The sequence below is a fragment of the Diuraphis noxia genome, unplaced genomic scaffold, assembly GCF_037042655.1.
Source record: "Diuraphis noxia isolate RWA-SAM2 unplaced genomic scaffold, SU_Dnox_SAM2 contig0002, whole genome shotgun sequence".
Classification (NCBI taxonomy): Eukaryota; Metazoa; Arthropoda; class Insecta; order Hemiptera; family Aphididae; genus Diuraphis; species Diuraphis noxia.
The window spans coordinates 52,720,001-52,736,501 of NW_028301712.1; the positions used below are offsets into that span (position 1 = coordinate 52,720,001).

Sequence of the window (16,501 nt, forward strand, 5' to 3'; positions counted from 1 at the left end):
GTAACGGGTGGATAAACTGAAAATTGTCATAGGTCATAATGCTATACAGAATGCGTCGCGTTATAATACCTAGATAGTAGATTGTTCAATTGTTGATGGGTCTTTCAAATTTTACCCCACAAACGTAACTCACAATTTCCACGTCTCACATCCTCCCGTTACGATCTTCCACCGCACTAAATTCCAGTCAGTCTAACCACTCTAACCTATATATACTCGTAATCGACATTAAACTATAATACAACACTACAACTTAAAAGTTAAAACATTGGTCGCGGTTCGATTTGGTTTTCACGTTTCACTTAGGAAAAATCGTCGGCAGACGACAAAGAGTCGCTCTGCAACGGACAATTAGCTAGGTAAAGACAGATCGTGTCTTCACGCGATTTTAAAAGAGAAAGGTCTTACACATCGCTGCGGTATGGATAACAACGTGTATCCAAGAGAACCGCGAGCATATCCCATATACATGTATATACGCGAAACAATCATGAGAAAAACGAAAGGAAATCTGAGGCATTACTGCAGCAGTCTTGTCATTGACACAATAACGTGACTTGTTTTTTCGCACTTGAACTTCAATTCGAAAACTCATGCACGGCGCAGGTGCACTATATAGGTATATATATATAGCGATTAGCAGAGCAGCCAGAGTTCGACTTTATCGCTATGACGCAACCACCTGCAACCGTATTTATTTATATATTATATTTATATCCATGTTTTAATGATTGTTTACCCTTGTGATGTCATGATTATTGATATCGTCTAGTCGTCAATGTTTTTGCTGTTGTACCTATAGGTACGCGATAATAGTTAAGTACCTACCTACCTAGTGTCTACCTACTTAAGACCATTTCACTGCCCATTATTATTTGATACAGAAAAATAACGTTCATTAACTTACATAAAAAGTACTCACTGCAAGACCTAACCTGCGCAGACCATATAATATTTTTTATCATAATTATTAGTATAAGCATGTAGATTGGTTTACGATTTTGTTGAAGAAAAAGTTTTCGAACTAAGAAAATATAATAGGTAAACGACTGGACTTGTTGACATTTTTTTGCAGACAAACGGAAAATGAGACATACTTTTAGATTTAGCTATAGCATCAAATTGAATGTTACCTATACTAAAAGAACGGTTTAGAAAAATAGAGATAATCCTAACTATTTGATAGTTGTACCTACCTATATAACTAAGTGTTAAAACCAGTTTTTTGAATTCATCATCCTAGATTCGACCATATTATTTTGATAAACATAACATTATAGATTGCTTTAGATACAACATTTTAGAAAAATAAGCAAAGTTTTCTAACTCCAACCTATGAATTAAAACTGGTTTTAAAAATAAAATCTTATATCTTATTATACAGATACAACGACTCCATAACGAGTTTTTTGGAATTTCAATTTTCCGTTCTGCATCTGCAAAACCAATTGCTAACTATCGGCATTAAGTATATACGAATTTACTAAATACTTATATAATAAATTAATAGATAATTTACCGTTATAACATAAAGCATTATAACTTATAATTAATACGAATAAATAGGTATACAAATTATTTTACAATATTTTATTTCCGATGTCTATTATAATATTATATTCGAATCCTAAGACAAAATTAAATCTAAAATGCTGGGAAAATGTAAAAAAAAAACACACAGACACGCGGTAATTAAAAATATTCCTATTATATTGTGTCGATTGTTAAACAAATCTGTAATATTATTGGGCAACTGAAATTTACACCAATTCAAATAAAGTGGGTAGTTATTATCGTGAAGACAAAAAGCAACAATAATAGTAATCTTAGTCTCGGATTTTACTTTTCTTGTATTTACACAGGTACCTAGTACAATACATGGTTTAGTTACTATATATTATTATTATTATTATTATTATTATTATTATATACACCAACGATGATATAGTAGTATTGGATAATATTCTGTATGTATTATATTATTATATATATATACAGACTATACAGTTGGTCCATGTTTGAACACAATAAAACTACCATCATCGTCGTTCGATAGTTCGTAGGTACGTGTATAACATCAAGACGTGTATTGTTCAATGTGTAAACCTTGTTATCAGATAACATATATATTTCACCATTGAAAAAAAAAGTGTGTGTATATAATATATACATAGAATTTTTAATACCTATATGGCTGCAGACGCATATACATCGTTGTCGACCACTACTGGTCCTTTTTTCAATATTTGTCCTCTCGGCTTTCACGCACAATAGACGGTTCATGCATTTTGTTCGAAAAATATAATAATATACATATAGGTACGATCATACAATAAGTTTTCCTCAGACATCGAAACATAGGCGTCCCCGAGACACATAAATTTGATAATTTATTGCAGCAGTAAAAATCTACAGCAGCAGCAAGGTACACGATAAGAATGCGTTCACGCCATTCACGGCTTTGCACAACACCCTAGTCCTCCACCGCCCCCGCACCAATGTTATTATTATTATTATTATATTACCCACGACAACGGTTATTAAGACCAATTATTTAACTCACGGGCGACACAAAGCCCATGACCACTTTCTCACGAAATTATTCGGCAAACAGCATGGTATAATATAACGAGTAGGTAAATACACATAATATCATAATAATGCAATAATTTTTACAACAATAAAAACATATACTCGCGCGTATTATACTATGTACGCATATGTATATATATTATAACTGTAATTCACATTTCCACGCGCTGGCCAATAATCATACTATGTGTACGTAGTAGCACTGTATATATAGTTGTAGAAGGCACAATATGTACAAATGTAGGTTAATTTTGCGGAACGTTTCGTCACATTGAATCAAGCCCGTGCGCGACTGCGAGATGAACAGATTCCAAACAAGGATTATAATATATATATATATATATATATATTAGTATATAATACGGACAAATGGCAACTAGAAGAAGTATCAATATATACTATGAGCATTTTTATTTTGTAGCTGTTAAAAAGTGTACGGTATAATAGGTAATTATAATTCGTTATCGACGTTCGAGCTCGATGAGATCACTAAACGAAACTCAGCAAACTCGCGTGGTGTGACGGCGGACCGGCTGAGTGTTGAACTTGTAGAAGAAGACCGAAAAAACTCGATTGGATGACGGACTGAGACTCGACTATATAGAGCTATATTATGATTTTTTTTCATTATTGTTTAATTTATGCAGCTAGCTCGGCTGTACCAACCGAATACTAAATGCGTTTACATTTATACATCGCACAGGAGACATGTAAAAAACTGTCGTCGGGTCAAAAACCCAACAATATCACGATGCTTTATGTGTATCCTCTATCGTCTTGTCGAATAGACGGTAATATTATTTCTGTCACACCTATCGCGTTCAGATGTCAAACGGTTCGTCTTGAATATTAAATCATTCTTTGCCCGCGCGCAAGCGTGTGGATAATTTTTAAACACAATAATACTTTTAAGAGTTTCCGTCCCTCCCCTTTCCTTCACAGAATGAGCTCATCGCGCAGTGTATCTCTAATATATGCACACGGGCACTGCAGCACGCTCGACTGTGACAACAACGACAACGACACTTCCATAATATTATATCGGGCCATTTTCGGGTTCAAAACAATGATCGCACGCCAAAAATGTATAATAATAATATTATTATTGTTTCCCGTTGGTACACGTGATATGACGTAACTCGTTAGAGACGAAATATATATTATGCGTCTTCGCCTCGCACACCACCCATGCACCGAATGTTGTTTTTTCGCGATTCGGACCAACCCTCAAAAAGTATAGTATAGGTATATACAGTGGTACGGATAATAATATAGGAATAACGTGAACATAATATGTCTATTGAACCATATAGCCAATATAAAGCACCTACATTGTATATAATATATATATTGCGTATGATACTTATAGGTGCCTGCGCCTTGTCGAACACCTGCGCGTAACGTAACCGACTGTTGCACCCGCTCTTGGCTCTTGTATGGCTTTTGGACCTATACGAACACAGTGAACCATAACTCAAGTACATCATCATTACACTGCTATAATATAAATAATGATGTATATTATATTTTAGTAAACTGTATGCGACGACTGAAATGTGTTTTCGGAGTACTGTATAATAATTTTCCAATTAACTGCTGCACAGTAGGTACTATAGTCTATATTATAATATTATATATAATATGTTATTTTCGTTTGAATTTCCCTATTGTTTGGCACGAAAAGAAAACACTGGTAACAATTAAGAGAGGCATAATAATACAGAGATAATGCGCTCAATGATCGATAGTAAAAGTGTTTGGATAACGTCGGTTTTCCGTTTTGTTTTGATTTATTTTTTCGTCGCGGTATTGTGGTGGATTTCGAATATCGTTAACAATAACGTGGGCGGAGAGTAATAATTTATTAATCTTGTTGGATTATTATACAGTTAAGGTATTGCGTGTTAGATACGTGCGTTCAAATTTTAATTAGATATTTGAAGTGCAGGTGTTTTTATAGGTATACGATGACGACCAGTATAAATACGGACGACGTTTACATGAAATGAAAACCGTCGTAATCGTATATAGCTAGGTAGGTACGTGTGTTTAGATTACCTGCATAGGTTTTTGCTTTTATAAAGAAAGCGCGTTTAATGCAGTTTCAGAGTTATTTTTTTTTATCCTTTTAATACGCGTATATACGCACGAGACCGTAGACTTCATCATCTATATATGCCCGGTCACAATATAAAATTAATTATATCAACTCAGTCGATTCTATATTATATCGATGGTGCATTCCTGTTTGCTATAAATTCACTGGCTGTATGCCTGTATATAATATATATAATAATAATATAATATATATACCTATAGGTACGCGATAACCAGACGTCCAGACTGCTGATTCTCTATATATAAGAAAACGCCAGGGGGGTAATAAAAATCTTGCGATGTACAACATATCTATAACGAAGACGACGGACCGAAGTCAGATTTAGCGCTATGTCTTAAATGGAATACACATCATGGTCAGCGTATTGACTTTGAAGACTACAAACAATCAATTTACACGTACCGAATATTCTGCGGAGATATATAATAATATAATAACTGGTCCAACATGTCGTTATTTTTATTATTTTTTTTTTTACGTAATTACAACGCAACAATTAATAGTGAATTTCATGTACCGGGCAATAGATAGGATTTTAATTGATGCAAGAAAATAGATGGTGATGGGTCTGCTCGCAGTTATTCACGAGGGAATCTCGCGCGCATCGCTGTTGTTAATTAAAAAACCGTTTTGGTTTCCATACAAAAAAAAAAAAATGATAATAATAAAATAATGATAATAATAATCGTTGTTAAATGATTTCCGGAATGTTTTTCGCTCCGTCACGCAATTTTCATTGTGTGGGAGCAGTGCAAATCTATATACGGTATTAAATCGTCGTATATATACGGACTGAGTGTATGAGTATAATATGATATTAATGCAATATAAAATGATCGTTATATAATAATATTCGTGCCATATATATAATGTAAGTACAAATGATCAGGCGAAGAATGGTCAAAAATATCATGTGTACCCATAATTTTCGTGAATATGGCTATTTAACTATCGAATACCGAGTTGAGATGCATTTTAGTGTAAAAAAAGATTATGCAAGTAGATACAGTTTTCGAATCTATTGCATAATTTTTACAACTTTAAAAGGCATCTCAATTCGGAATTCATTATTTAAATACCAATTCGATAACTGTTGCTAAACATATCTTGCTGATAAACTTGCTGTACCTTATTTAGTCATGAATCATGATAGCATTTTCTACCAAACTGTTATTACAAAATACAAATGTATAATGTCTGTTATATTATGGGGTTTTGAATCGAATCATCAACACGAGTAAACGACTTTGGGCAATGGGTACATTATTATTACTTAAACGATTAGAGTTATATATAAATTTTGTTACTTTTAATGTAATTTATTATAGGCACGTATAAAACGATTAGCATATTTGGGCATATTTTAAAACCTAAAAATCCCGCCTCTAAAATTCGTAGAAAGACGGCTTATGCCTAAACTGTATAATATACATAATATACTATCATATTATCATTATATATATATATATGTGTGTGTGTGTGTGTGTGTATGTTCAGAAACGATTCATCACGATGACGATTACAGAGCTGACACCGCGGCGTGTGTGTGAAAGGACGTGCCGCCGAATCCTATTCGACGCGGATTTGTTCACTATATAATGTAATAGTAGTTGGTCGTCCGGTCCGGTGGTCACAGCGTATTATATACGACTTGCGATCTCGCGGCGTCGCGTCACTGTCGTCGTCGTTTTGACCACGACGGTGCCAGCTCATCAGGTCGGCGCGACGGCGGCATCGGTGGCCCGGGAGGAGTTCGATGCTCCCGATGACTTCCTCTACTGCCGCGCGCGTGCGTTCGTTCGCAGCTCGTACGCCATACTATTATTATTATTATTATTATCATTATAATATTATTATACGTTACTGGGCCAACAACCGGTTTACGCGAGCGGGGCGACGCGACCGACTCCTACGTATGGGTACCTATACTTTTTTTGCCAGCCAACTATACGCGACGTGCCTATCGTATTACCGAGCACAGTCCAGGTCGACGACGACGGACGCGCGTAATTAAAATGTAGGTAACGAACGCCGTTTTTCCGCACACGGAGCCGCTCGGGACTCTGCCAATATTAATAACGATATCGTACAATAAAATTGAATACAATATTATATTATGTACGCGCATATGTATGTATATTGCATTATAATAATATATTACGTACACACAGCGTGCCGCATGCAACGTGTAGGTATTCATTAATAATAATAAATAAAATAATAATCATAGCGCGCCCAAAGTCCGGTGACTGAACCGTCAGTCAGGCGTGCAGGAGAGCCGTGGAGTAGCGTGTCGTCCGCATTGCGAATGATAACCACGGAATTGGAGTTTTTGCCGATACTAAATAAATAATATGATATATAATATTGCGCAACACGCCAACGCCTCAAAGTCTCGTTTCAGAGTTTACTGAGTTTAGGTATACCATACATACAGTAAACAGTTATACACCTAGATAAACTTGCTGTCAGCAAACGCGTTATCGTATGTATTCGTACTGTTATTTATCCTTATTTTCTTTGATCGTCATAGCAAAAAAAAAAACGTCGTTACCGGGCGCGTAACGGGATTGTTGAGATTGCCGACTATTCGATATAATAGCATCGTGTATAGGCATTATATATTATTACACGTCATGTAACTCGTGTGTATATAACCACCGACGACCATATCGATGTATCATACCCGAAATCTCGTTTCTCACACACGTCGAGGAGTACTATATATACCTGTGCATTGCGGCTGCAGGGGCCATAACATATATAAATTATTATTATAGTGACAGGCTGCAGATGAGCGCACACAAACAAAAATAAATTATAAACGAATAATAAGGATGGGTCACGTTATCCGGGAGAGACGGTCGGTCGTTACCACTTACACGTTTTTAAAGTATACAGGTACCTAATAACGTAGAAAAACCACTTTTCGAAATCAATTTTCAGTGGGAATTTGTTGTTATATTCTTATTTATTATTATTATAAAACGCACCCCCGAAATACAACGGCAAGAAGAACGATTAGGTACCTACCTACATATAAATTCTTCTTATACCAAGTCTGATGTATATATATATATATATATGTGTAGGTAATGTAATAACCATCTTGATTCACGCAGGGGCGTACTGAGTGCTATATATAGCGATAAATGTTCGTCATTGTTGAGTATTTTCGGTTCAATGTTATACGACCCGGGGTTTCTAGACTTTTAACGGCGTCAGAATTATGTGGATCCCGATATTGTGTGCAGACGTGCCGAAATATCAGAATTCCAGGGTGTCTACTGTATACGGTCGTAAAAAATTATCGTTTGCTCGAAAATGTACGTCACTCATGAATATATACTCCAGGGAGACGTGTGGTACGTGTTCAACCCAATACTATATTTTTAACAATAGCATGCATTGTGTATTGTATGGAGTAAGGCTAGAAGAACTATAAGCAATATATTATATAATTGTACTTGTATAGTTTTATGTTAAAATATCCTTTTAACAAAAGGTAAATAAATATTATGAAAATTACATTAATTAAAACGATTATAATCAGGGCCGGTTATAGGCGTAGGCGACGTAGGCATAAGCCTACGGCGGCAAAATTAATATTTAAATAAAGGCGGCATATAAGAAAAGTTATAATAAAACAAGAGGCGGAAATTTTGATCTTTGCCTACATTTAAAAATTTGCTTGCACCGGCCCTGATTATAATTGTTCAGGGATTGATAAAAAAAAAATATTGTGATAAGTATAATATACTATAACTAGCATAGATTTGGAGAAAAACTTGTTGAGTCTAAATTTTCAAACAATTTAAACTTTATTATAATCTATGTAATACATTTATCATCTTCAATATACTATTGTTATTTATCATACAGAGGAAAGCCTTCAGTTTTACGAGCCATATCTAAGCTAAAATTTCCCAATCCCCTAACAACATGCAATTATTTTAATCTATGAAGTTATAAAATATAAATATAAATGCACACAATATAATTATAATACCTTTATTTTTCCTGATTTAAAAACGGTTTCGTTTGATAACAACTTGGCACGACTTATTAATTTATAAATTATTTGTTAAACCTAAAATATAATATTTGTTTGAGTTTCATGTACTGTATTTGTTCGTCTTATAACTTATAAGTAGGGATGTTATTCCACCATATAATTATTCCTTGATTCGTTTAGACCACAGAGAAACAACAGTAAACGGAATACAGCGAACACACAACCACCACATTTCACGGTTCGCATGACGGCGGGCGGCATACGATTTATAGCCGATGTGATGCGTATTATTATTTTCATCATAATCGCGTTCCAATACAAAACGGTGTTTAGTAAAAAAAAAAACGAGCAAAAAACAGGCCAAAATTCGTTTTGCGATTCGCGTCGGTCGGTCGGTCACCGATGGATCGCACGTACGCCGGCGGCGGAGGTGGTATATGCGAATATAATATTAAAATATTAATATCCTATAGGCAAAGGTGGGCAAGTTAATGGAAAAAATTAACTTTGGCAAGTTAAGTTAATTCAATAAAATTGCCTTCAGGTACATAAATGTAATCACATAATATTGTTGTCTACAATATTATTAATCGCCAAGCTTACCGTTTAATATATTTCGTACACACACGAGTACCACGACCGACCGAAGCAAGTGCACAACACACAAGTCCCAACTGCAGCGGTGCAACTGCAACATCGTGGGCAGTTACTAGTTAGTATTCTTTTCTGTGGTCGTCGGCTTGTAAAAGATCCATTATTGGCATAGGAATAATACTATACTATAAATAGAGCATATCCGTGGGCTTTTAAATCGTGTACACGGTTCGTGATTCGACCCAAAGTGTAAGTAATATAATCTCTTGCACCAACATACTTATAGTATTATTGCAGTTGTTACAGTTGTTGTGTCTTGTGTGATGTATAATATAATGGATGCGACGGAAATAAAATGATGTGGCACTGTTTACAGATACCAGTATGCCGATACCAGTTAATAGGTATAGGTAAGTAATAAGTATACTCGTTAACGATTTAGTAGGTACTTCTCGTGATATTCTAATTTTCCATATGCTTTCTTTTATCATTTTTGTATCTTATATGTGTGTACAACTTTGTATAGTTTTTATTCTAGTGTGGAGAAATGTGTGTTGTGCAGTTGTGCTACGAGACTTCAATATTATTATGATAATATCGAGCAGTATCGGCGATCTGTTTTTGCGTGGGCTTCCCGCGGCGCTCCATTATTCACGCGCGCGCCTTAATCCGTTATCAATTAATCGTATTAATTAGATTTGCCACCGAATCGTATGCGCCACCGACGTCTACAACAACAATATACCAATTGACAGCACACGGCAGGATAAACACAAAATACCTATACAGCATAATAGAATAATATAATCAGGTAAGTAGCCGTTGCGGATTAGGCTGTAAGTGCAACGTATGGTGTGTACGTTATAATAATAATTACCGATGTATAATACAACGATAAAGTATGGGCATAAATCGTACATCTTCATGAGATTATACTTTTTAATTTCTATCATCGAGAGGGCCACCTCCTCCTAAAGAAAAAATATTATATCTAATAGGCATCTATTAGGCAGGGAGCTATTAAAACAACATTTACATAATGTTTTCGTAAACATAGAGTAGTATTATATTAATAGTTAGTGTATTATCACATGAATATTATATGAAAGAGTTCTTTCTTGTTCCGGAGAAAAAGCTCTTTTTGCACCTATCCAGCCCATAATTCATCTAATATATAAAAATATAGTGTCACAGTGTTAGTTATTGAACTCCTCCGAAATGGTTTGACCTATTATCATCAAATTTTCTGTGTATATTTGTTAGGTTAGAGAATACGTTTTAGGCTAATTTAAAAAGGGAATTGATCACTTGGGAAGGTGCTTAAACAGGAATTTTTAAATTTACCATAGAAATTTTTGTTTATAAATGGTGGCTATGGGTATTTTTTTTTTTGAATTTGAATATATTTTATTTTCTTGTGACGTTTGTGTCATTAAAAATGCTAGAAAGACACTATAGAGTGCCATTTTTTGTCGTGCTACAGGCATGAGAAATACAAGAGGGCAAAGAACAAACGAACCACGAACAAATCCAAACTGATAATACGAATTTATGTCTGTGTTGGCTAAATATGGACTTACTAAAAATATCGTACACTCCATTGCACCAAGACTCTGATAGTGTTTTTTTTTAATTTTCGTAATGTGTGATTGAGATATAATTTGAAATTTATTAGTTAAAGAGTTTAAGACATTAAAAGTACAATGAATTCAAAAAAATTTATATTTGGTGTTTTGTTTTTGTTCCAAGTGTTTCATTCCTCTTTTAGTCATATACCAGTAAAACATATCAACACACAATCATAATAATTCAGTTATTTTTTATTTTATTAGTGATTACTAATATATTCATAAGAAATAATTTAAATGGCAAAACACTATTTACCCGGGTAAGGTAGTATTATACTACTATAATAGGTATTATAGGTATATATATAAAAATAGATTCCTGTCTGTTTGTCCTTTATGCATTCCGATTTCAATTGCTGGACCGCGATCGTGACAAAATTTGGTACAGAGATCTATTCGACTTTAGACCTATGAGCAGATGATAGGCTAAGTTAAAAGTGATTGACACAAATATCATTTAATTGAATATTTGAATTGTCAGAATTTTCTCGATAAAACGAATAAAATTACATAATGATAAACTTAATTGAATATTGTTGTAAGATTATTACTTAGTATATTTTAACCATTATCTATCTACATTCTACATGTATAAAAAAAAATATATATATAGGTATACCTACATATTATTATAAATGTGCTATATTGTGGCACACCTATACGTAGATAATATTACATTTTGGATGACCATGAAAATCGTCATCTTGCGGCTTTAGTTGCTGCGTACCAGTTAGCTAGGTATGATGGTAGCTGCAGCACAATACCAATAGCAGCGGACAGCGACATGATTGCGATGACTGTCGAAAATAGCTATCATCGTGTATGCGTACGTGCGATTGTGTTTGTGTACGTTTATAAGCCGCGGACAATGACTTATAGCGATCACTTTTGCATGTGCGAACGTTATGTATGTAATATAAAATATCGACTGTAGTATGACGTGGCGATGATGCCGTGAAACTGCAGTGTCGACTGTCGAGTCAGTGAACACGATATTTTTTTTTGTAAAATTGACCGCAGGACATGGGGTACTCGACGATAATAATAATATTAATGTAGTTAACGTAATAAAAATACGTAACAGCTCGTTTTGTATAGTAAAATACAATGTCGTCAAACGATACGATCATTCATTTGTAATTCTATTATTATTATTTTATGTGTAGCCATGTACAGGTGCCTATCATAAGATATGAGTATATGACTATCTGTAAGAAATAATGTAACGTTATAATATATATTATGCATGCACTTGATTTCTTTCTCCTTATAATTATCATCGATCCAATGCTGTGCACGATTAAACTGAACAATGTATTTTTTGACAGTGCGTATATTTAGTTACCGTCATATAAATGTCTTATAATAATATTGTATATTTGTAAAAAAAAATAAAAATAAATAAACTGTTTGCCGCAGTGCACGGGTTGAGTGCGATTAACACTAATAATACAACTACCAAGATGGCTAGATATAAATTATAAACAGTTATAAAAAAATATATCCAAAACGTTTAACGTTAATTATGTTTCATTCACGTACGGCTGTTTAAGTCTCTGTCAGATGCAACGCATATTATTTTCCTTACCCCGTTATGATTTTTTGGCGTGTCTGTATGCCTATATAGTATAATATCCATGTTTTAGGTATGGCTATCTCATATTCACATATAGAGATAGTTACTACTATACTATTTAATATTATACATATTTATATGTATACCTATATATACATTAATATACTTCAAAGCAATATTATCTAATGTATATACTATATAGGTACCTATATCATATATATATAATTATCTTTCTGACATTTATTTTCTCTTTATAACCGTATAATAGCATAACACATCTTGCCAACAGGTCAAGTTCATTAAATCATCGCGCATACACCGCCGAGTTGAAGAATTCGGCTTTATAGTTTAAAATATTATACCTACGTTAGAAATTAGGCCCTAATGATTAGGGGGTATCAATCTATCAAAAGTATAAACTATAAAACCAATACCATATATAAAATACAATTTTTTTATTATACCCATCACTATATCAATCCATACATAATTATCAATGACTGCAGGTTATTTGAAGAGCCCACCATTGTGTAATTGCACATTCTTATAAAATACACGAACGTTTAATTAATTCTTCCACGGGTACATTATTTGTTATAACTATTATTATCATATTCATACAATAATTAGCTGTTATAATTCAAACTTTATTATGACGTATATTGTATTAAAGTACAATCATCTATAAAGTTGTAAGCAGCGTGAAAAACATATTATATAATAATTATTAACGATATTAAATTAAACTAAAATTATAAACTGTTTAAATGTACAATTTTAAATGTGGTCAAGTCTTTAATTCAATCAAATTAATATTTGATTTTAATAAGAAGAAGAATTATATTTCATAAGACGATATATTATTCTGACTTTTTAAACATAGTAAAATAAATATAATAAATAATAATATATATTGTATATGACTGTAGAGTACTGCAGTATAAATTACTCATGTATAAACTTAGATATTTCTATAATAGGCAATAGACAATTACGGGCATACCTACTATTCAGAAAAAGAATTTCACTATAAGAAAGTACAAAGCCGTGAACGGTTTTAACGATTAAACACATTTTTACAAGCGTATTAAAGTAAATATAAATATAATATTTTAGTTTCACGCTATAATAATCAATATCTTATATGTAGATATGTTAATAAAATAGATTTGGTTAAATAGTGGTTAGAATTATTTTCAACTTATTAACAGTTTCTAAATTGTTTTATATTATAACTCAGTATATACCATTAAGGATTATGACTGACCCTCTAAAATTTCAATGCCCAATTAATACCCATACTAACACGTACAATTCACATTAGAAATTATTTTTATCATATAAAACAGAGGTCATGATGCCATGGACAAATTTAATCTGACCCGCAGAGAAGAAATTATTTTTTTAATTTAATTTTGTATGGTGGACTAAATTATATTTTCAATTTATTTTTTTACCTTTCTTTTACTTGCTTTGGTTTATCATGTAGGTACATTGAATTTTTAAGACCATCAAAAACTTAATGTAGGATTCTTGAGGCCCTTCAAAAATATTAATAATTGTCTACTATTATAGAAGATTTGAATAACATACTCGTATTTTTTTAAATTAAAATAAAATAGGAAAATAATACAATTCAATGAAATGATAGATACGTATTTTATTTTTATACTCTATAATATGCCGATATACTTTCTGTATACCTTCAATCAAAATGTATATTATCAAAAATAGTAACACATTAATCAATATAAATTATCGTTTAATAATTAGTCATGCATATACGAACATCCGATTACTGTAGAACATTTTATAAAAACGGTATATTGTATATTATATATATATATATAATCACATAAATAATACTTTATTATGTCAACACAGAATTTATTAGAATAACTTTTTATTTAGTTATAACTTATAATTAATTTTTATAAGGTAAAAGTGATATTGCACATTTTATCTTGTTATTAGTTATTAATTATTAAAGTACAATATTTAATAAAAAATAGTTTTAATGAATTTTGAAAAATGCCGCTTTCACAATCCACGAACCATAAAAGTTATTATAAATCACTGATTAGTAATAATCAGTAAAAATATGAGAATATATCTTAAAAATCGAAAGTAACGTTTTATAACTTAAACATAGGATGTTCGTAAAAAAAATTTTTTTCCTATTAGGTACTATGATGTAAATTACAAAATATATTTTCATTTTTCATACTACAATAGGTACGTATATTATATTATATGTTTTTTTTTTATTGTATATTGAATACATATGACATTTTGAAAATAATGACTCTTAGATTTTGGCTGTGCATTCGTTTAAATAATCCCACGGCCAAATAAAACATATTTTATCTTGAGGGTTAGGCGAGACATGTGTTAGACTCGACACAATAGTTTTTTTTTAAATCCCTGTGTAGGAGGGGATCCTTTATCTGACAAAAATATAATAACAGAAATGTACAGGTGTTTATAAGAAATAAGAATTATAAGCAATATTTATTTCTCTTTATAGAAATATGTATTTTACCAGAGACTTTAGCTATGACTATAATACGATAGTATGCTTACAACAAATTAATATACACCTTATTAATGTACTTATTACAATTTATATTTCTCTTTGGTGTTCAACTAAAAAAAACACATGGACAATATTTTTCGAAAAAAATACGATAGACCCAAATATAATATGATAATATAAGTAGTCATAATGTACCGTGTAATTAGATACTATAACTTTGGTGCCGTTGACCTATATTTATGCACAAAAGACTATTATCCACGGTTAGATTGACTTCAAATCTCAAATGTACACAATGAAATGTTACAATTCTATGCAACTATATAAAGATACCTATTACCTATTAATACTATCCGTGTCCTACCACATACAGATTATCAAGTGAGATACATAGGTTCACATATCGATACCTATGTAGTTAACTAGAATGTGCACATTGAAATATATAATAGTAATAAAAATAAACTAATAACAATCCAAATACTTAATAAGTAATATAATATAATCACAAAACTATCTAACAATACGTAGGTATATAAATAATTCATCTAACATCATTCGTTAATTCAAATGTCAAAACGATATGATATTTTTAAATATTATTTAAGTATTTTATTCAAATTATTTCGATATAAATTACAAATATTTATTATTAAATTAAAAAAATCCAAGATCTAAAGGAAAAAAAATTTTTTTCTTACCTTTGTTTTTCTTAAGTGAGACTGTTAATCCGTCAAAACACCATATTACTATAGAAAAATATTAACACTTTCACTATACCGACGTACACTTAACTAGAATATTTCACAAAACTTTATAAACTGAAAAATACTAAATAAGCACTAGCAAATAGTAAATTGAAATAATAAAAATGTGTGTAGGTAATGGTTAGTATAAGCGATACTGGTATTGCGACACCTTTACTCGGAGCCGTCCAACCGACACGGGTTATTGTACTTAACTACCTAGAAAGAAGAAACCTGTTGGCCAAGACAGGCAGGTGCGCCCCTACCACTACAACGCGCAGGTAAAACGGACAAATTGTGGCAAGTGTTCCTTCCTAAATAACGAAAATCATGTTGATAATAATAATAATAATGATATTGATATACATCAGAATTAAAGGTAAAATACTAAAGATAACTAAATTTTGTAAATACATTTGTAATTTATTTTTATTTTTATATACTCGTAACTATTTAGGTTGGCGATCACTCTGTTTTATTTATGATAAATTGAATAATTTAGATACATTTATATGATATTATTATTGTTAAACTTTTCATTTTATCTTTTATTATAACATATTATTATACTAATCATAATAATAAATAATATATCTTTATGCTAATAACCACAAGATGTTGAAGCCTTTATTGCTTTTATTTTATAATAATAATTTTTAAAAAGTAGCATGTAATAAAGAGCACAATATACAGTA

At 31.9% G+C, this 16,501-nt stretch overlaps 1 protein-coding gene across 1 annotated transcript in view; it reads right to left on the reverse strand.

Annotated features, from left to right (window-relative positions):
• The window catches only part of uif (sushi, von Willebrand factor type A, EGF and pentraxin domain-containing protein uif), a 54,726-nt gene extending 38,704 nt beyond the window's left edge, over window positions 1-16,022 (reverse strand). The window contains exon 1 of the mRNA XM_089220170.1: window positions 15,762-16,022. The gene's annotated coding sequence lies outside the window, so the exon portion shown is untranslated. The remainder of the gene's footprint in view (window positions 1-15,761) is intronic.
• Between the last annotated feature and the right edge of the window lie 479 nt (window positions 16,023-16,501).